At 43.5% G+C, this 21446-nt stretch overlaps 1 protein-coding gene across 1 annotated transcript in view; it reads right to left on the reverse strand.

The window, feature by feature from the left end:
• Positions 1–21446, reverse strand: part of LOC126297454 (outer dynein arm-docking complex subunit 3) — a 291407-nt gene that overhangs the window by 151872 nt on the left and 118089 nt on the right. The window lies entirely within an intron of this gene.

The raw sequence follows: 21446 nt of genomic DNA on the forward strand, positions 1-21446 counted from the left end.
TTGACAACTTAGTTATTACCACGAACAAAGTAAAATGTCAGCAATATTAATGAGTAGTTGATTTATCTTATGTATTATGAAGGAGAGAAACAGGAGCGGGACTATTTGAAATAAGTTTAAATGCCTAAAGGGAAAAATTTGCTGCTATATGACAAAAATTGTTGACGAAAAAATAACAGGATTTCAGAAACATTCTGGTACAAAAACACTTAAGTCTAACAGACAATGAAAGATTACTAAGAACAACAGAAAAAACTGAGCTTTCTATTTCAGAGTCAGTTCTTCATGCTCTAAACGAAAAATTAAGATTCCCTTGGAAAACAGGATCACAAAAATTAATAATTTTGTGACTGATTGAATGACTATCACTGTTTGTGGGGAAACAGAATTTCAAGCTCTGTCTGCACAACAGCCTTCACTGCCACCTACGCAAGAGTCTGCGAAAATTTGATGACTAAAATGGGTTTCAAAGTGTGGTAACATATGTTCCAAAGCAGCTTCTTTGTGACGTGAGTCGAACTTTTGTGCGCTGTGAATGGTATTGGTGATAGCAGTTACAGAATTAGTGTGCAGTGCATTAGGTTGTCTACCGGATACTCCTCCGTCAGAGATAGATGAAGATGGAGAACCCCACAGTTTTCCACAAGACACCAAGTACAACAACGTTCAGGATGAAGATGGTATATGTTACTGGTATCAAGGAGTCACCAGCGAACGTTAACAGAGCACGAGAATAAACCCTCAGTGATTGGTAGCCTCCAAAATTGAAGGAGATAGGCACGAACAAGAACGATCAAATCTGGCGCATGTGTCGTCCAAACTCAGCCACATATTTTAAAACCTGTTTCTGAAACCATATTCCAACGCAAGCTGAAGATATGTCATTGAGTGTCAGTTACCAAATGTACTCACAACTTGCCACAAAGCAAGTGAGGCAAAGTCCATAGAACATAGCCTAACAATGACAACACCCTATTTCAGGTCAGATGTATGTACTGCGTGACCCTAAAAAGCTTATGCATTAGTCTGTCTACTTTCCACAATCAAATACGAGTGTATCTATGTAATGGAACGAGCCACAGTGTCATATAATTCCGTTATTACTATATAAGAACGAAATACGGTCTCATGTAATGTAGATTTGCAGGGGACCAAGCATATTCCATGGATCTGATGTTAGTCGGTACCACGGATGACGTTTCCCAAGATGAAACTGCCCCAGACCTCACTGCAGTCTACTCAAACGTGGTTTAATAAACATAAAGATAAACTTCAACACTTCCCTATGAGGAATTACGTGAAAGTTCCCAAAAATGTTTATTATTTGTATTTACGTTTTAGATGTTAATATATAGCTACAAACGTTCTGATGACGTTACTTGCACTGAGAACTTGTTAATAATGATTTCAATATCATTCTATTCATCAAGAAATTCTAATTACACATTTTAGTTACTGTTAGTGCTTATTGGTAAAAAGGATGGGCCAGTCAAAAGTACACCGTGAGAGGGCAGGCGTCAGAGAGCTAAGATACCTCATTACTACTCGACAATCCGTTTCCGATGAGGTAATACATGAATCCATACACCACATGTAAAGGCGAACCAGTCTGTTCAAAAATTGCCTCGGGTGACGTTCTTGTGCGATGGTATGTTAATCAACGCAGCCTACGGTCGCCGGCCGCGGTGGCCGAGCGGTTCTAGGCGCTTCAGTCCGGAACCGCGCGACTGCTACGATTGCAGGTTCGAATCCTGCCTCGGGCATGGATGTGTGTGATATCCTTAGGTTAGTTAGGTTTAAGTAATTCTAAGTTCGAGGGAACTGATGATCTCAGATATTAAGTCCCATAGGGCTCAGAGCCATTTGAACCAGTCTACGGTCGGTTTTCAGGGTAGCAACACGCTTACTAGTGTGCGAAGTGCATCCTCGCTTAAAGAGAGAACTAACTGTTAAATCTGCTGCAGAGAAGATACTTGTGCGATCTCACGCGAATTCTAAGATCGTGCAAAGCATTTTCTGACTTCTGCGATGGTCGAGAACTAATTATTAATGACCGGAAATCTTGTATGAACGACACACTGGCTCTAGAAACTGTTTTAATAATTTTGTTTGGCAATTAAACCTACCCATGTGCCACAGTATTATGCATTGTTTATCGCACAACCGTTAGAGTTCGCGACCAACGAAGAAGAAATCAATTGGGGCAACGTCTATGAGACGCTAGGTAAGCAGGTTCAGTTACGAGAAGTGGGAGGCGCACACACTGGACTTTCATCTGCAAACCACACGTAGCATCGCTGTGCGTCCCCGTGTATATCATAATGTAGCAGACGATATTTCCAACATTCATTCCTTTGTTAGCTGTCATAGTGCTACAAAAGCTGCTCAGATTATCTCCGAAGTCGTTTATATAAATCAGTAGGCAACAGAGGAACTATAACATTTTCTAGGCCAATGCAAGCTATTACTTCTGATTTACTTGATCACTTTCCGTCAATTAATATGACCTGTGACCTGTGTCCTTTCTGGCAGGAAATCATGAGTACCATCGGACAACAGACGATACGCCGTAGGCATTCAGTTTGATTAGAGGTGTTTTGTGAGGAACGGTGTCAAAAGTCTTAGGTAAATCCGAAAATATGGAATCAATTTGACATCCCCCTGTCGATAGCACTCCTTATTTCATAAGAGTAAAGAGCTAGTTGTGTTTCACAGGACTATATTTTCTGAATCCCCATTGGCTATTTGTCGATAAATCGTTTACTTTGAGGTAATTGATAGTGTTCGACCACAGTATATGTTGCAAAATCCTATTGCAAATCGACGTTACTGATATGGGTCTGAAATTCACCTTCCTTTTTTAAGCAATGAGCGCATTTCGTTTCTTGAGCACTGGTGTGATCTGTGCAATTGTGCAATCTTTAGATGCGGATCTGGAACAGTGGCTTTGCCTTTATTAAGTGATTTAAGCTGTTTCGCTACACCCAGCATATCTACGTCTAAGTTACCCATGTTAGAAGTTGTTCTCGATTCGAATTCTGGAATTGGAACATTTACTTCATCTTCTTTGGTGAAAGAATTTCAGAAAACCGTGTTTAGTACGTCTGCTTTAGTGGCAGTATCATCAATAACGTTACCGTTGCTATCGCGTAATGAAGATATTGATTGCATCTTGCCGCTGTTATGTTTTACATACGACCAGAATCTCTCTTGATTTTATGCCATATACGAGGATAGTGTCTCGTTGTGGAAACTATTAAAATTCGCACTGAATTTCAAGTTTCTGTAAAACATTGTCAGTTTGGGGATTTTGAGTTCTTTTAAATTTGGTATGCGTTCTTGTTGCTTCTGCAACTGTGTTCTGACCTGTTGTGTGTACCATGGTGGATCAGTGCCATCTCTTATTATTTATTTGGTATATATCTCTCAATTGCCGTCGATAATATTTCTTTGAATTTAATCCACATGTGGTCTATGCTTACGTAGTCGGACTGGAAGGAGTGGAGACTGTCTCTTAGGAAGGCGTACAGCGAATTTTTATCTGCTCCTTTAATTAGATACATTCTGCGTTTATTTTTGGTGGATTTAGATGTTACGGTTTTTAGTCGACCTACAACGACTTTGTGGTAACTAATCCCTGTATCTGTCATGCTGCTCCCTATTTAGTAGGGATTATTTGTTGCTAAGAAGTCTAGTATGTTTTCGCAATCATTTACACTTCGAAAGGGCTCCTGAACTAACTGGTCAAAATAATTTGCGGAGAAAGCATTCAGTATGATTTCTGACGATGTTTTACAGCTTTGAAATGTATTTACGCCAAAATATTGAGGGTAGATTGAAATCACCACCAGCTATTAGTGTATGAGTCGGGCACGTGTCCTCCCTTATGGTGGACAGATATGGTAGGCCAGAACTTTGACGACGAGTATGCCTGCCTTCACGTTTCCATGTAGGGACATTGTCACATACAAATGCCCATAATTCTAGATATTGCCAGATTCGACCGGTTGGTCAAATAAAGGCCTGCTGATAACGCTGTCTCACACAAGTACGCGGAATCTCAGTGTTCTTCATAGTTATCACGCAATATCTGACAGTATGCAAGTCCTTCGTATACTCTACTATGCCTGGTAACAACATCAAACACGAACAACACTATTGCACTCTGGTAGACGTTATTTCACCCACAAGTAATTGCTATTCAACTCATTTACATACCCGCGGATGGGGAGTACATATTCGAAGCTACACTGCATCTGACCATGTCTTTTAGTAGCTTTATTTTTTCGCAAACAATGTACGCATACTGGTTTGCATAAATTACAGAAAAATTACAAAATCAGCAATATCTGGATAAAACACAAAGCATTTAATTCTATTGCTGAGAGTGTCGTGGTGACAGTGGTGTTGCACGAAACAGCTGCACGCAATCTAGCGGTGCTGCAGTTTGGGATTTACGTAAATTAATTTCAGAAGAAGTTAACAAGTGGTTAAATATTCGTCCCTCTGTTGTATTTAGACAGTAGTAACAAACAATCAAGGACATGGTCAGATGTCAATGTAACTTCGTACACATACAGATGGGCTTGGGGTGGATTGGGCCTGGGCCTCGAGACCTCATGTTAAATAAAGTCTTTTCCGCTCACTGTCTCCGCTGTTTTTACATCAGAGCGTTCTTTAAGTATTTTTGCTAACGCCACATTCCATGCGGACCTCAGCAGGAAACCGTTGTCCCAACTGACAAGCCCGTCACGTACCTTTATTTTCAGTGCCTCTGTGATGACAGACTGAGAACCGTTGGCGCGGTATTCCTTGCTGGAAACCCCACAGTCGGCCGCAACATCCATTCCGTAGGCACGCGACTGGCCCATGCATTGATCCCTTGGCAGAGGAGTCTATAGTCCAGCGGCTATAAAGAAACCAACTGGAAATGAACCTGACACTTCACCTGAAGATAACGGGTAGGAAATTCGTCGAAACGTTGCGACAATATGACGCCATGACTCGGCCAATGACTAGATACGAGTTAATCAATAAAATTCGCTGAGAAGGGCTGCATTCCTGTATACGGGCTGTATGAAAAAGAATCATCCGATTTTAAAAAATCATAACACTTATAATAATTGAGATATGTGCGTGAACAACGTACTGTTCGAAAGAGAAAACTCTCGAGTTTTACGTGGCTCCCACTAGGTAGCAACAGTGTGCGAACATTTCAGTTGTAGTAAAAATCGTGTCGGGACAACAGCAAGCATTTTGTGTTCAAAGTTTTGTGCGGTACGGGCGAATAATAACTGTTCAACGTGACTTTCGTACTAGGCATGGTGTGGATCCTCCTGCAGCACAGAGCAAGAGACGACGGCATGAACAATTCCGAGGAACAGGTCGTTTGTGTCAAGGCAAATCGCCGTACCGTCCGCGAGTGTCTGACACAGACGTCGAAAGTATCCGCCATAGTTTCACAAGGAGTCCGCAGAAATCCGTTCGCCGTGCAGCTGAAAATGCCTCCGATCCGTCTGGCGTGTGTTGCGTCGACTTTTACACACGAAACAATACAGAGTTCAGCTACCGCAAACTCTTCGTGAAGGTGACAAGCAACGTGTCGAGTTCTGTAATTTCGTTCTCGGCGAAAAAAGAGCATGACAGTTTTCTTCCATGCATAGTGTTTAGTGACGAGGCAACATTCCGTTCAAATGGAAAGGTGAACCGTCATAATGTGAGAATATAGAATACGGAACAACCACATGAAGTTGTACAAAACGAGAGGGTCTCCCCAAAATTTAATGTGTTTTGTGCACTTTCACGGGAAAATGTGTATTTATTTGTCGAGAACAGCGTTACAGGAAGCACATATCTCGATATGCTTGAGAACTTCTCCCCCACAGTTTGAGACTGATTCGAACGACTTTATTTACTAAATGGATGGGAAATTGCCACTCTGGCATCTGGAAGTGCGGGAATTTTTAAATCAAAGGATTGCTGAATGGTTACATTACTGGCCTCCGAGGTCACCGGACCTGACTGTATGTGATTATTTCTTGTGGGGGTTTATGAAAGACTCTGCTTATGTGTCCCTGTTACAAGCAACAACGGATTAGCCGAGACATCGCATAACAGCACCTGTGGAAGCTGTAACTTAAGACATGCTCGCTGCAGTGTGGGAACAATTTGAATACTTCAGTGACGTATGCTGTACATCTCAAGGGGGATATATTGAACACCTTGAAAATGTACGAAAAAAACGTTGAGTTCCCTGTTCATCAAAACACAAAATTCATTGTATACGTTTATTACACTACTGGCCATTAAAATTGCTACACCACGAAGATGACGAGCTACAGACGCGAAATTTAACCGACAGGGAGAAGATGCTGTGATATGCAAATGATTAGCATTTCAGAGCATTCACACAAGGTTGCCGCCGGTGGCGACACCTACAACGTGCTGACGTAAGGAAATTTTCTAACAGATTTCTCATACACAAACAGCAGATGACCGGCGTTGCCTGGTGAAACGTTGTTGTGATGCCTAGTGTAAGGAGGAGAAATGCGTACCATCACGTTTCCCACTTTGATAAAGGTCGGATTGTAGCCTATCACTATTGCGGTTTATCGTATCGCGACATTGCTGCTCGCAATGGTCGAGATCCAATGACTGTTAGCAGAATATGGAATCGGTGGGTTCAGGAGGGTAATACGGAACGCCGTGCTGGATCCCAACGGCCTCGTATCACTAGCAGTCGAGATGACAGGCATCTTATCCGCATGGCTGTAACGGATCGTGCAGCCACGTCTGGATCCCTGAGGCAACAGGTGGGGACGTTTGCAAGACAACAACCATTTGCACGAACAGTCGACGACGTTTGCAGCAGCATCGACTATCAGCTCGGAGACCATAGCTGCGGTTACTGTAGACGCTGCATCGCAGACAGGAGGGTCTGTGATGGTGTACTCAACGACGAACCTTGGTGCACGAATGGCAAAACGTCATTTTTTCGGATGAATCCAGGTTCTGTTTACAGCATCATGATGGTCGCATCCGTGTTTGGAGACATCGTGGCGAACGCACATTGGAAGCGTGTATTCGTCATCGCCATACTGGCGTATCACCCGGCGTGATGGTATGGGGTGCCATTGGTTACACGTGTCGGTCACCTCTTGTTCGCATTGACAGCACTTTGAACAGTGGGCGTCCCATTTCTGATGTGTTACGACCCGTGGCTCTACCCTTCATTCGATCCCTGCGAAACCCTACATTTCGGCAGGATAATGCACAACCGCATGTTGCAGGTCCTGTACGGGCCTTTCTGGATACAGAAAATGTTCGACTGCAGCCCTGGCCAGCACATTTTCCAGATCTCTCACCAATTTAAAACGCCTAGTCAATGGTGGCCGAGCAATTGGCTCGTCACAATACGCCAGTCACTACTCTTGATGAACTATGGTATCGTGTTGAAGCTGCATGGGCCGCTGTACCTGTACACCCCATCCGAGCTCTGTTTGATTCAATGCCCAGGCGTATCAAGGCCGTTATTACGGCCAGAGGTGGTTGTTCTGGGTACTGATTTCGCAGGATCTATGCACCCAAACTGCGTGAAAATGTAATAACATGTCAGTTCTAGTATAATATATTTGTCCAGAGAATACCCGTTTATCATCTGCATTTCTTCTTAGTGTAGCAATTTTAATGGCCAGTAGTGTAGTTTCAGAAATGTAGACGTTCCAAATCGGATGATTCTTTTTGATACACCCTGTACAATGAGGTGGAAAAAGTCATGAGATGCCTCCTAATATCGTGTCGAACCTCCATTTGCGCGGTATAGTGCTACAACTCTACGTGGTATGGAAGTCCCCTGAAGAATTACTGAGCCATGTTGCATCTATAGTCGTCCATAACTGCTAAAATGTTCTCAGTGCAGGAGTTTCTGCAGGAACTGACCTCTGGACTATGTATATAAATGTTCGATGGGATTAATGTTAGGCGATCTGGATGGTCAAATCATTTGCTCGAATTTTCCAGAACATTCTTCAAACCAATTGTGGCCGAGTGACATGACATCGTTGTTTGGAAAAATGAAGTCCACGAATGACTAAATTGCGTTCAAGTAGTGGGACATAACAATTTCCAGTCAATGATCAGCACCCAGTCCATTCCATGTAGACACAGCCCACATCATTATGGAGCCACCAGCTGCTGTACGGTGCCTTGTCGACAACTTGGGACCATGGTTTCGTCGGATCTGCCACACTTGAACAGTATCAGCAGCTCTTACGAACTGAAATCGGCACTCATCTGACCAGGCCACGGTTTTCCAATCGTCTAGCGTCCAACCGATATGGTCACAGGGCCAGAAGAGGCGCTGCAGACAATGTCATGATGTTAGCAAAGGCACTCGCCTCAATCACCTGCTGCTATAGCCCATTCACGCCAAATTTCGCCGCAGTGTCCTAACAGATACGTTTGTCGTACGTTCCACATTGATTTCTGCGGTTATTTCACACAGTGTTGCTTGTATGCTAGCACTGACACCTCTACACAAAAGTTCCTGCTCTCGGTTGTTAAGTGAAGGCAATCGACAACTGTGTTGTCCGTCATGAAAGGTATTGGCAGAAATGTGGTATTCTCGGCACAGTCATGACACCGTGGATTTCGTAATTTTGAATTCCCAACCGATTTCCGAAATGGAATGTCCTATGTGTCTAGATCCAACTACCATCCCTCGTTCAGAGTCTGTTTATTCCCGACCATAATCGCGTCGGAAACCTTTGCACTTGAGTTACTAGAGTACCAACAATTTTTGTCTCGGCAGTGTATAAAATAACCATATAACTGGCTACATAGTTGGGCAGCTAGATGTCAAAAAATACAAATAAAAACTGGGAGCGCCAGAGTCAAAAGCCGCACCTGGCCAAATTCGGATGTAGGTCTTCTGAAGGAATAATGGACGACATGCTCACTGTAGACTGGAGACAAGCCTGAAACTGGTAGAGGATGAGGGGAGGGGATGGATGATTAACCTGGCCTGGCAAATGAACTACCCGACTTTTGCTTTAAGACATTTAGGGAATCACAGAAAAAATAAACCTGGATGGGCAACTGGAAATCTGCCTTATGCCCTCCCGAATGCGAGCCGCCATTGGTTTGCCACTGCGCTACCTCGCTTAGGTTACGTCTTCTGCGGTTTCCCGATTTCGCTCACGACGAATGTCTAATAAGTTTCTTTGAACGCGATATGGCCGAATTGCTCCTCCATCCATCCGCATTCTGAGATTGTGCCTATTTCTAAACACTTCGTCGAAGGGACGTCAAACCATAATCTAAAGCTGGTGCTGTATGCTTAGCCACAACAACCAGGGGAGGAAATACGACAAATATTTTATTCGCCCTTCTTTTAATCTACTCTGTTCTTTCTTCCCTTCAACCATAAGAAATGTCGCAGCTCTGACGTGATATGTGTGCGAAGTGTAAGTAACGCAAGTAGCACGATGGTGTGGCGTGGGACGTGATGACAGAGAGAAGTTTCGTAAACATATGAGGTGAAATACGCAGGCAGCACATAGCTGACGACTGTCCTCGGTCACATGCAGCACAGTCTGTGGATCAGCCTTGTGGTAATGTTAAGGAGGGCAGCGGTAGCCTCACTGCTTCCTGACGTCCCTCCTGCAAGATAACGTAATACCTCTTACTGTCATTTAAAATATTTAGCAACGAGCAAAAATTTTACTACCATTCAGATTTTCTAGTGATTGACGTCTAGTCCTAGAATTTACACTATTTTTTTATTTCACAAAGGAACCTCAGCAATCGAAGAGCAGTATTATTCCCAATGGAGCCGTTCGAGGATTTGGCCACTAGACCAGTGACTCCCAAAGTGGTCTTCATCGACCCCCTGGGGACGACTCAACCTGAAAGCGGAAAAACAATTTTTTTTTGGGGGGGGGGGGGGGTCTACGAGAGTGAGTCCCATTTGGGCAGGTCGCAAACAAAATTCCGAATTTGTCTCACAGAGGTGAAGCTTGTTATTGTTTTCATCGGCTAAAAGACAGGGTGGAGCAACCCTTTCTTTCGCTGTCCCGCGCTCAACATTCAGCGACATTATTAATTACTTTTAGTTCCACTCTGTAAAGTACCGCCCCTTACCCTTCTCCGAGGTATGGGAAGACTATCTGGTGCTGCCTGAGACGGGCCAGGAACCGCTTCGTCACTCATCTAGAGGTATTTAATTTGCGACACAACACAGGACGTCACTTAAGCAAGGTTCTGTGTTACACCCCTGATGTTGGCAGCGGCCGGACACGAAACTTGAGCCACTAGTCAATCGACTTCTGCCGATCCAGTATTACGGAGCCCTCGTTCGTTACTTTCTCAACAGGTGCTATACAATTTAGGTGAATCTATGTCATGTTGTTTGGGAGTGCCAATGTTGAAACCGTATGGTGTAGTTATCTGCAAACGACCCATGTCTCCATACAGCTGGACAAGTCGACTTCACCTGGTAATGAATAGCTATTATTGGAATACATTCGTTTTGTTATGGATCAAGAAATCCATGAATAATTGTTTTCTCGAGAAATATGACAACAAACACTAAAGGTGAATCAATATTTAATGTTTTGAAAGATTATTTCATAAAAAAGCGATTCCTTTATCAAATGTAATAACAGCGGCAGCAAATGAAGTACCTGCTATGTTTCTGCGCTTTAAAACAGAATGTAACTGGGGTGTTTGCACTACACTGAGTAATCCATCAACAAAGTTGCTAAAAATCTGTGTGGTGGATTACGTCAATCCTCTCAGTTTGATATTAACATAGTAAATAAAATTCGAAGCCACGTTTTCAGTTCTTTTGCGCAGTTATGTGAAGAAAATGACGAGAAACTGGCCTTATTATTCCTTCATACTAGAGCATGCAGGTTGTCGAAAGCTTAGTTCGGCAAGCTTTTTGTCATTTGTTGAGATAGTTTTAGAGATTTGGGATGATAAAGATCCAATTTCAAAAGAAAATTTAATCAAATGGAAACTAGACATTGTTCACTTAAGAGATTTTTTTGCTAAGTTTAATAACGTTAGCTTGTAGCTACAAGATGACAGACAAAATTTGATAAAAGCAAAGTCCATCATTTCAGATTTTCTTGTCAGAATAAACTAATGAAGCAAAACATTGGTGCGAATTTTCTCAGTTTCACAATGTCACAGATAAACTGCTGGAATGATGTTTCAACCTACGTTCAAAATTGAAATGTCCCTCACACAGACTTTGAAACTATGTTTGAGGATGTTTTGACTATGGAAATATCACAGTGATATTGAAGACACACCTGTCATATTACAAGAAGAACTGCTTGTTACATATCGTGTGTTATGGACTATCTTGAGAAAATTTTTCATAGTTTTTCCATCTTCATACTTCGTGGAAGGCGTTTAAGAACAGCTGCCAATCCTCCAATAAGGAACATTGGTAACCACTGACCGAGAAGATTTAAGGTCAAATGTAACTTAAGCAAATACTGAGAATTTGCTAATAAAGCGTCAGGTTCATCCGTCCTCTTAAAAGCATGTATTAATTTTTGTATATTTGCATTTTGTGTCGTTCAAATTAATAAATATGTAAAACTTAGCATGTTTTACAGTTTTTTACTCTAAACTTTTCCAGTTAAACGTATCAAAGTGGGTGGCACTATATCAACTGTCCAAAGCACATTTGAAGTTGATGCATTTGTAAACATTCGGTGTATGAAAGACAGGGTGTCTACCTAAAACAGAAAAAAATTGACATGTGTTCCACGAGACAAAAGAGCTTATGGACCTCTGTGCTAAACGAATATATGCATACAAACAAAAACTCACCACCAACGATTGCTCCAGCCGACCTCCAACACAACAAGTCGGCTGAAGATTTCCTCTGCATATTCAGGTCCAGACAGCCATATTTAAACTCCCAGAGTCAGTTTTTCATCATTGGGACATCTGGGTTATGCTATAATGCTCAACCTGGGTCTTTCGTCACCATACTTATGACACACCCTGGATCTGAAAAAAACAGGCCACTGGCAGCCTCCGTTCTGCCTGCTGTCTCATGGTCTGAGATGCAGCCAGCTCTGCACCAGCCCAGTTCCGTGTTCATCAACCTGGGCAGTTCCACACAATAGGTCTGCCTGGCTGTCTACCGTCCCACCACCGTAACCGAGCAGCAGTTGTCTGCTGCAATGAAGAGATAGCAAGGCTGTACACTACTATTTACTTCCTTGAGAAACAGCTGTAGTGACGCATCACTTCGCTCCAAGGTTCAACCGCCACTGCTTGCCCCTACCTGTCGCAGACAACAATCTACGCTTGTTTATGAATGGAAATAAAGAGCTTTGGCAACAAAGTGGCTGCCTACATTGTTTTCGCCACCACCCATCCACCTCCACTTGCCCACACGTTCCTGTCGACACCGCTTACAATAAAATAGTGCTCTCACATCTGATCTGCTGCCCGATCTGTTACAGTCAAAGTGCTAGACACGGGAACACCACCAGCTATTCATCAGAGTGCAACCCATAAAACTGACAATAGGGTGAAGCACAAAAACGGGGTGACCATATATAAAAGCAATTAAAACACGACAAAAGAAGAACGATAAAGGTAGGTGGCAAAGTAGGTTAATGATCCCCCAGACCCAGCACGCAGCGGGAGACACCCCACCCCTGAAAGTTGTTTAAAGCTTTATATCTGAAAATAAAATGCACTTTATCAGAGAAGACGAAGAACCAGTTCAAACGTCGTCTGCCAGTATGAGCGGCATAGAATCCAGAAGATCATACATAGCATAGAGAATCGGAAAGATGGGACATTCCACCAGGCTATGAGCTACTGTCTGTAAAGCTAAGCAACCACGGCATGAGGATGGCTCAACACAGAAGATAAAACCGTGAGTTAATGTAGTATGATCGATGTGGAGGTGATATAGGACGGTGGATTACTTCTAGGAGCAATGGACGGAGGACAACCATGAAACAGTAGTTTCCTTGATAGTGCAGAGTTTATTACAAGAAGCAGTAGGACACCAGATGTTGCTCTATCTCTGAGTGAGAAGGGGTCTTATTTGCACCCTTACATCCGCACCTCGGATCGTCAGTGCGAATGTTGGGCGATTAATCGATTCCCTGGAGAAACTGTTTGCCAGTTCGATCCCCGGGTGACTGATATTACTTGGGACCCAGAAAAATACAACTGAGCTGGCAGTACGATTAGGACCAAAGAGAAGATGACGAATGGCAGATACCATAGGTTGAGAAGAGTAACATCGATCAATAACTTGGAGGCAGCTCATTTTAGCCACTGTTAATAAGAACGTGGTGGAGGGAGATCTGGTTAATAAAATGTAGAGGTCCGTTAATGTCCGTACGTTGGAACGAAGGTATTATTTTGCCACCGTGAAGGGAAAACAGCTTCTAGCCAATTACAGTTGAAGACCCAGAGAAGATAGAGCCTTTCAGTAATATTCAGATGGTGGAACATCTGATTATGATTTAAATCAGGGTCTGGGGCTGTATTGTGTGATGCATCAAGAGCCTAAAGCAGTTCCCACATAGTAACAGGATCATTATATAATATGGCTTGCAGCTGGTAAAGGATAAGAGGGTGTCTTCAACTTGTGTTTTATGTGTTCAAAAGGCAAGAAAAGGGTGGTGTTGTTGCAAAGTGGGTCGCAAGAACCGCTGCCTCGGTAGGAATAGCACCATGAATGAGGAAACCCAGAACAGTTGTTGATCTTTTGCTGCCCTGCTTGACGCACATCTGGGATGAGAGGCCGTATGTTCGAAAATATGAAATGCAGTTTTCCCAGAATTTCTTCTCACTGCATTTAATTACGTAGGAAGTATGTAGCTAGAGACGCTGCAAGGCCCTTCGACGATCCTGAAGAGCTGTCGCAATGTCTTCGGTCCACAATGGCAACGCCCGGCGGCGGAAGGGGCTGTAGAAAGAGAAATAGCAGTTCCAGTGGCGTAGATGATCGCGATGGATGTGTCTCGCACAACCACGATGGTGCAACTTGACAAAGGGGCATGGTGATGACAGCAGAAGAGTAGTATGAAGATGGCGGCATGGGTGCAATTCTGATATAATATTGATATGCAAATTAATTGAACTGATCAAGTATTGAACCTCCTGACCACTTCCACCGCCAACCCGATCTCGACCGCATCCACCCCAGGATGACGTTATGTGTTTTTCTCAGCATGCGCGTAGGTACCCTCACCACTCACCCTTCTCCTACCTCCCAAGCCTACCCTGGTGGTGGAAATTTCGAATTTTGGTGAGAATTACGAATTTTGGCGGGAGTTTCAAATTTTGATGGGAATTTCTTTGTCCCAGGCCCATGCTGACGTCCCACCACACCCCTACCCGAGAACTGGCAGGGAATTATAAATGGCGGTGCCCTTTCTGGGAATCGGACACTGGTCCTTCTGAATGGAAAGCCCAAGTGCACCCCCAGCACATAGAAATTGTTCAAATGCAGGAAAGGGAGGTTGTGTTAGCGTACCTTATTTATTTTTGTCGGGAAAATGATGTAAAGCTCCCGGTCCTAATTAAGTAACTAATCATAAAGATTGGCCCTAATTACAAAACTATACGCATAGCACTGCACAAGGACTGCCTAAAATCGGGATACAGCTCAAAAATTGAAGATACCACGCGACTAGCGTTACCCTGCTGGGAACAATTTCACAATACTACTTGAAACTTGTGACAGAGACGCTCAACTTCTACCCTTCACCTACAAGCTGGCGGAAAAAGGCTGGGCTGTGAAATACTACCTCCAATCTTTCTGTCGAGAAACATGTTCAACTGACGAGATGCTGGTGTTGGACAGAGAGAAGTTAAATAAGTGAATTACCTGTAAGCATACAGTTGGACAGTATCTATCGTTGTTTGACGTCAGAGTTCACTACAGATACATGCTACACAATCACCCTGCAGCCCTCGCAATCGAAGCCAATACACACTACCACAACTGATTGGAAAATACAACACTGTTCTCATTACATTTCGAAATTGTCGTGAGAGAATCAGCACTCATAATGAACAGGTCATAATGCAACACATGTACTGGGGAAAATCGTCGTCCTCAAAAGACTGTAGAAGGGGTGGTTGTTAAACGTGCATTCTCCTCAATGGCCGTTCACGAACTAACCAACTTGGGGACAGTCTTACCCCTACCACCTCTCGTTCCTTCCTTCCTCCCTCCCTCCCTTCCTCTCTTCTGCGTAGGTAGGGATAAAGGCCTGTTCCATCTTGCCGCTGGTGGTCTAGAAAGAGATCATTCTGGTGGTATTCATATACTGCCTCCAGTCTGCAGAAATCAGTCACAGACACACAAACGGTAAGAAGAGAACGTTTCTTGCAATGTGTTAAATGTATTTCTCGGAAAGACTGCACCCCTCAGGAACAACAAACAAATTTTGGGGAATGTTCCAGATCGCTTTATCACACAGCCAGCTGCTCCCACGCTTTGCGGTCTACCACCCTTCTAGCGTGGCAGGAGCTGGCCGAGATCACTGGCCACCTTCAAGCGACCTTCCTTCCCCAAGACAACAGTGTGTATAGGCAGCTAAACAATAGGAGATAAAAGGACGGCCGTCCCAAGTGCAACTTGCTCGTCTAAAATATAGCGACACAGCCCCGCCCTCACACGCCACCTCACTAATTACGGGGTGACACCACACAGACTAGGAATGCCCTGATGACTCCAGTAGGTCTGTCGTTCTTTGATGGAGAACATTTTTATTTAATGTCAACGCAACTCTTGTAATGAAGCATCTTTTAAAGGAAAACTCAATCGCGACCATAATAAATGTCCTCTTTCCACGAAGATAGGCGCACTCCATTTTCTTTTAGGTAATGAACAAAATAGGTATAGTTTTTACGTTCGACTCCAGGATAAATTTGCATGTCAGTTATTTGCGACATCCAACGAAGTACACCACCACTGATCACAAATGATAAGAGGCCTATACACGTCCATCCTGTGTTAAAATTGGGAAAAAGTCTTCCACTATTTTGCTGCAAAAAATCTGAGTGAAGGAAAAGTGAGAATTTAAACTTGAAAGAAAAAAATCTATATTAAGCAATTTCTTTCAACTTGCTGTACAAATTACACGACCTGAGAGCGTCTCTCGCGTTCTGGCCAGAGTCTGTAAATAAGCTGTAAGGTAAGGGTGTCTCACAACTGTTTCAGACATTAGAGAATACGAGCTTTCACGTCATTTGCTCACATGTCGGAAAAAAAACACAATCATTTTACGGTCGACAACAGCAAGCTGTAATTCAAGGGGACGTAGCTGATTTGAACACTATGACAGATCCCAGTTTAACAATGCGATGCTACATCATACTAGCGTTTGTGAAAAAAATCTTTGAGATCCTCTCTCTCCCTGTGTAGGTGGGAGATTGAAATTAAGTTAAAAGATATAGCCACAAAAAAACCTGTCCAGAATCAATCTGTGGTGCCATAGCCATCTTTTCCACCCACCAGGAGGCATATCAGATATCAAATTGATAGGCTAATTGATTTAACTGACAATGACAGTCATTTTTGATGGAGAGTAATTTTTTCAGCAGTCGGAATACACTGACCAGGTAGTTCAAGTGGGAGTCCCTGGAGGGAAGACGACGTTCTTTTTGTGGAACACTATTGAGAACTGACAATTAAAGCTGACCACAGGAGGACTCTACCGCCCACAACGTACTTTTCGTGTAAAGACCATGCCATTAAAAACATGATCATAACCACTGTGTTACCTTCACCTTAAATAAGAAGTTGTCTTGGGTCTCCAGGCGCACACAAGAATCTTTGATAGCGTTCACGTTCTGATAGATATGCTGTCTACGATTTGGAATCATGTCAATCCATTCAGCCACATACTTGGGTTGGATTCTACAGACACATCTTTTAATGATTAAACCCACATGTGAATCATAATCATGCCACTCTCATATCTCGAAACGAGTCACCTTTTTCGAGCCTATCTGCTAAGGATCCCATACAGACAGTCCCCTCGGCATCTCGTAACTGCTGCTCAGTCTCTGCCCACCATCCCTGCAATTTCGTTCACATGATCGTCCCAGTTTAAATCAGAACTGAATACAAGGCAGAGAGCGCTATTTCTACGACCATCTGCATCCCACCGAGAAACAGGATGAGGCGAGTTAATGCGACAGGACGGTGTTTTGACCACTCGGGGAAATGGGAACATGTCGTAGCCAATCTTGTACAATGTGGAAGGTCAGCGCCAAAAGAAGCTTTCTTCTGCAACACTAGATTGTAGAGAAGATAGTACGAGCAGTTAGCGTGATGTACAAGTACTGCAGTCCGAGGGAGATCTGTGTCTCTCAGGCTGCATTCATGTCTGTCACCCAAACAGTCTCTCCCTCTCGTTATTTAGGGCCATCCAAAAGGGAAAGGCTACGAACTATAAAAACTGCACCAATGTCATGTGTTAGAGAACTCGGTAAGATATTATCTCGGCCCTGTCTTCCGATATATCGAAAACATATACTGCCTGCGTGCCGGTATTGACCCTATTTGTGCAATTGTATGAAATATACAGGTATTGGTTTGTTGGAGCAGGTGGCTCATGATCGAAGTCGCTTCCACAGACCAGTGTAAAGTTTAGTCACCTGTACTGTAGGAGTACCATTTCTCACAGACTATCAATCACATCATTTTGTTTTTTGCTCTATGACTTCTATGTCTGTGTCAGGTGCTAAACCAACATTAACATGTCTCAGTCCATTGCCTCTCACAGGAAAGTAGACTTAGCGCGGTGTAAATTACGCTGCTGCTGCTTCCACAATACACAGGATGACTGAAATAAAGGACAGAGGACGTTTTTCTTATTGACCAATAAATAAATAAAGACGACGCGGAAGACATCGAGGCGTTTCCAAACAGCTGTTCAAGGGTGATTCATAACGTTTACATTTAAATTCATCTGTCACAGTGACATAGTAGCAGATGTCTAGGTGTCCCATTCCTATCGATCCGTCGTATTGTAGTCATGTATGCGATCACTGTTTCTGAGCAGGCCATCCCCAGAGGGTGTTGCTGTTACTAAGACATTGTCTCAATCTCAAATAAGTGATGTCAGTCAACCACCATGTGCTAATCAACAACGAAGGACGGATGGGAAAGATGCTGTGAATTTATTGTATTAAACATCACAGTTGATAGTGCTATCGATTCCACCAGTTTTTCCGTAATTTCAAGGCCAGCCAATGACACAGCAGACTTGCTTCCCAGTTTCTACATCATCGCTAAAGCACCCCTCCACTACCTTGAAAGTATCATGTACAATATTGCGGATGCAGCTAGCTCACTGTGCAATGCGTCCATTCGACCATATACACCAAAGTATACCAGACAGCGTCCTATACGTACGCAATTATGTTATCTTCATATTTCCAGCGTCGCGATCATAGTGCGGTTTACGATTTCGGTGTCCATCTTTCCCTGTGTGGATGGGCGTCACAAAGTATTCAGGCGTTCGTAAGGCAGCCAGAGATTGGCAGATCCCTACCACATTGTACTTGATCAATCCTCCCTGCAGCACCAACCTTACCCACAACACCCATCCAAAGCACAAGATCTCTCGAGATGTGTGCATGTCGAGGAGAGCAGCGCCTCTTATCGGTGTGTAGCGGGCATGAGTGTGTTGCACTTAAGAAGACACGCGTGGTTTGTACATGATGGAGCTCCAGACAGAAGGAGTTTGAAACATTTCACGTAAACCAACCGCGCTATAAGTTCTGAAGTATCATTCCACTGTCTGGAGACAGTACCAGGAAGGCACCGACATGAGAGAAATGATTGTAGAGCACAAACACACGCCCCTATAGTTACACAGTTGTTAATGCTATACGGTTTCTAAAGTGTTAGTCGTGCGGAATGCAATGCTCTTAATACTCTAATGCACAATATATTTGTCCAACCTCAGACGTACAACCACTTCGCAAGTTTCCTACCCCAATCACTCTGGTGACACACTTTGAAATTATAAGACAGCTACCTTTCACACTATGCTGGTGTCCTAGGATGGCATCGTCAGTGCATAACCACCGCTATAACTGCTCATAAACTACAACCAAGTCCGGAGACTGCTGTTCTGTCTCTTAGGGAATTAATGGGTGTTATACGTCCTTTTAAGCCGGAAACACACATACCGCCAATCACACTTCTCACTTCAGTCGTGCTTATATTTAGTAGTTGTATTGGTTTTGATAATTGCTGCTGTATCTCACTCGGTAATATGCCGAGGAATAACTTTTCTACAGCTGATACATTGAGGTACCACCCACACCCTGCTGAACGAAAATGCACACGAAGCAGCACCACGATCAGTAGCCACAGGAGTTGCAACGGTCCTATTGCTGACGAAGGTTTCTCGGATCTCCAGCTGGGTGGTAGCGTTGACATATCGCGACGTTTCGGGAACTGTCATACTAGCCATCTTCTGACGAAGTGACACTTCACCAGTTGAGTAGTATACACTTCCCAAAACGTCACGGTATGTCAACACTACCATCTGGCTGGAGACCCGAGAAACCATCAGCAGTAAATGTCCGGAAAGCCTACAGTCACATATAGTCTTATTGCTGTTTACAGTAGCTTCACCTCATCTCATTGTCTGCATACACATGTAGTGATGCACTTGATACAACCTCAAATTGTGGCACAGTTATACATGCATACGCAATCTCGTATATGGTATTTGAAAAGTAGTGGAGTGGTGAGTTAGCGATGGTGCATAAATTGGGAAGCAAGTCTGCAGTGTCATTGGCTGGCGTTGAAATTGCAGAACAACTGGTAAAATTGCTAAAACTGATCGCACTGTCAACTGTGACGCTTACTACAGTAAACTGACTGTCTTTTCCATCATATCCGTTCAGTGGTACGCAGTTGGTTACCACATGATGATTGCCATCACTTGCCTCTGTCGATGGCGTGCACGGAAACAGTAATCGCGTACGTGACTGAAATATCACGGACACCTAGACATCTGCTACATAATTTACATCGTGAGAAGCCTAGTTTCCTGTGAGAGGCAATGGACTGAGACGTGTTAATGTCGGTTTAGGACCTGACAGACCTCGAAGTCATGGTGCAAAAAACAAAATGATGTGATTGTGATTAATAGTCTGTGGGAAATTGTACTCATACGATACAGGTGATGAAACTTTACACTGGTCTGTGGAAGCAACTTCAATCATGAGACATCTGCTGTAATTAAATAATACCTGTATATTTAATAGAATCGCCACATAAGGTTAATGCTGGAACGCAGACGGTGTTTGTTTTAGATATATCGGAAGACAGGGCCGCGATAATATCTTATTGAGTTCTCTAACACATGACGTCGGAGGAGTTTTCTTACTTCGTAGCATTTCTCTGTTGGATGGTCCTAAACAACGAGAGGAAGAGAAAGTTTGGGTGACATATGAATGCAGTCTGAGAGACACAGATCTCCCTCGCACTACAGTACCTGTTCGTAGTTTGGAGGCATACCGCAATACAGTAGCAAAACCCTCGTCCTTCTTCCATACCATGTATGATGTGGAGTCATCCTAATTTTCCAGAGAAGAAACACGACGGAAACTGCTCGCACTATCTTTTCTACTACCAAGTGTTGCAGGAGAAAGCTTCTTTTGGGGCTGACCTTCCACATTGTACATGATTGGCAGAGCTACGACATATTCCCATGTCCCCAAGTGATCAAAACACCGTCCTGTCTCATTAACTCGCCTCATCCTGTTTCTCGATGGGATGCAGATGGTCATAGAAATAGCGCTCTCTGCCTTGTGTTCAGTTCTGATTTAAACTGGGACGATCATGTGAACGAAGTTGCAGGGATGGTGGGCACAGAATGAGCGGCAGTTACAAGAAGCAGAGGGGACTGTCTAAAAAGCCGCGCTGGAGTTTTTGCTGTATGGTTCCGTAGCTGATGGGTTCCAAAAAGGTGACTCGTTTCGAGATATGAGAGTGGCTAGAATATGATTCACAAGTGGATATAATCATTAGAAGACGTGTCTACAGGATCCGATCCAAGTTATGGTTCAATGGATTGACTTGATTCCAAATCGCAGACAGCATTTCTACCAGAATTTGCAATACTATTAGCGCCTCGTGTGTGTTCCTGTAGACCGAAGACCACTTCTTATGCAGGTTGAAGGTAACATAGTGGTTATGATCGTGTTTGTAATAGTGTAGTCTTTCCGCGAAACGTGCGTTGTGGGCGGCAGAGTCCCTCTGTGGTCAGCATCAGTGGTCAGTTCACAGTAGTGTTCCTCGAAAAGAACATCGTCTTCTCTTCAGGGATTACCATTTGAACTAACTGGTCAGTGTATTCCGACTGCTGGGGATAAAAAGTTACTGTCCATGCAAACTGACTCTTATGGCGATT

Source organism: Schistocerca gregaria, chromosome X (assembly GCF_023897955.1).
Source record: "Schistocerca gregaria isolate iqSchGreg1 chromosome X, iqSchGreg1.2, whole genome shotgun sequence".
Classification (NCBI taxonomy): Eukaryota; Metazoa; Arthropoda; class Insecta; order Orthoptera; family Acrididae; genus Schistocerca; species Schistocerca gregaria.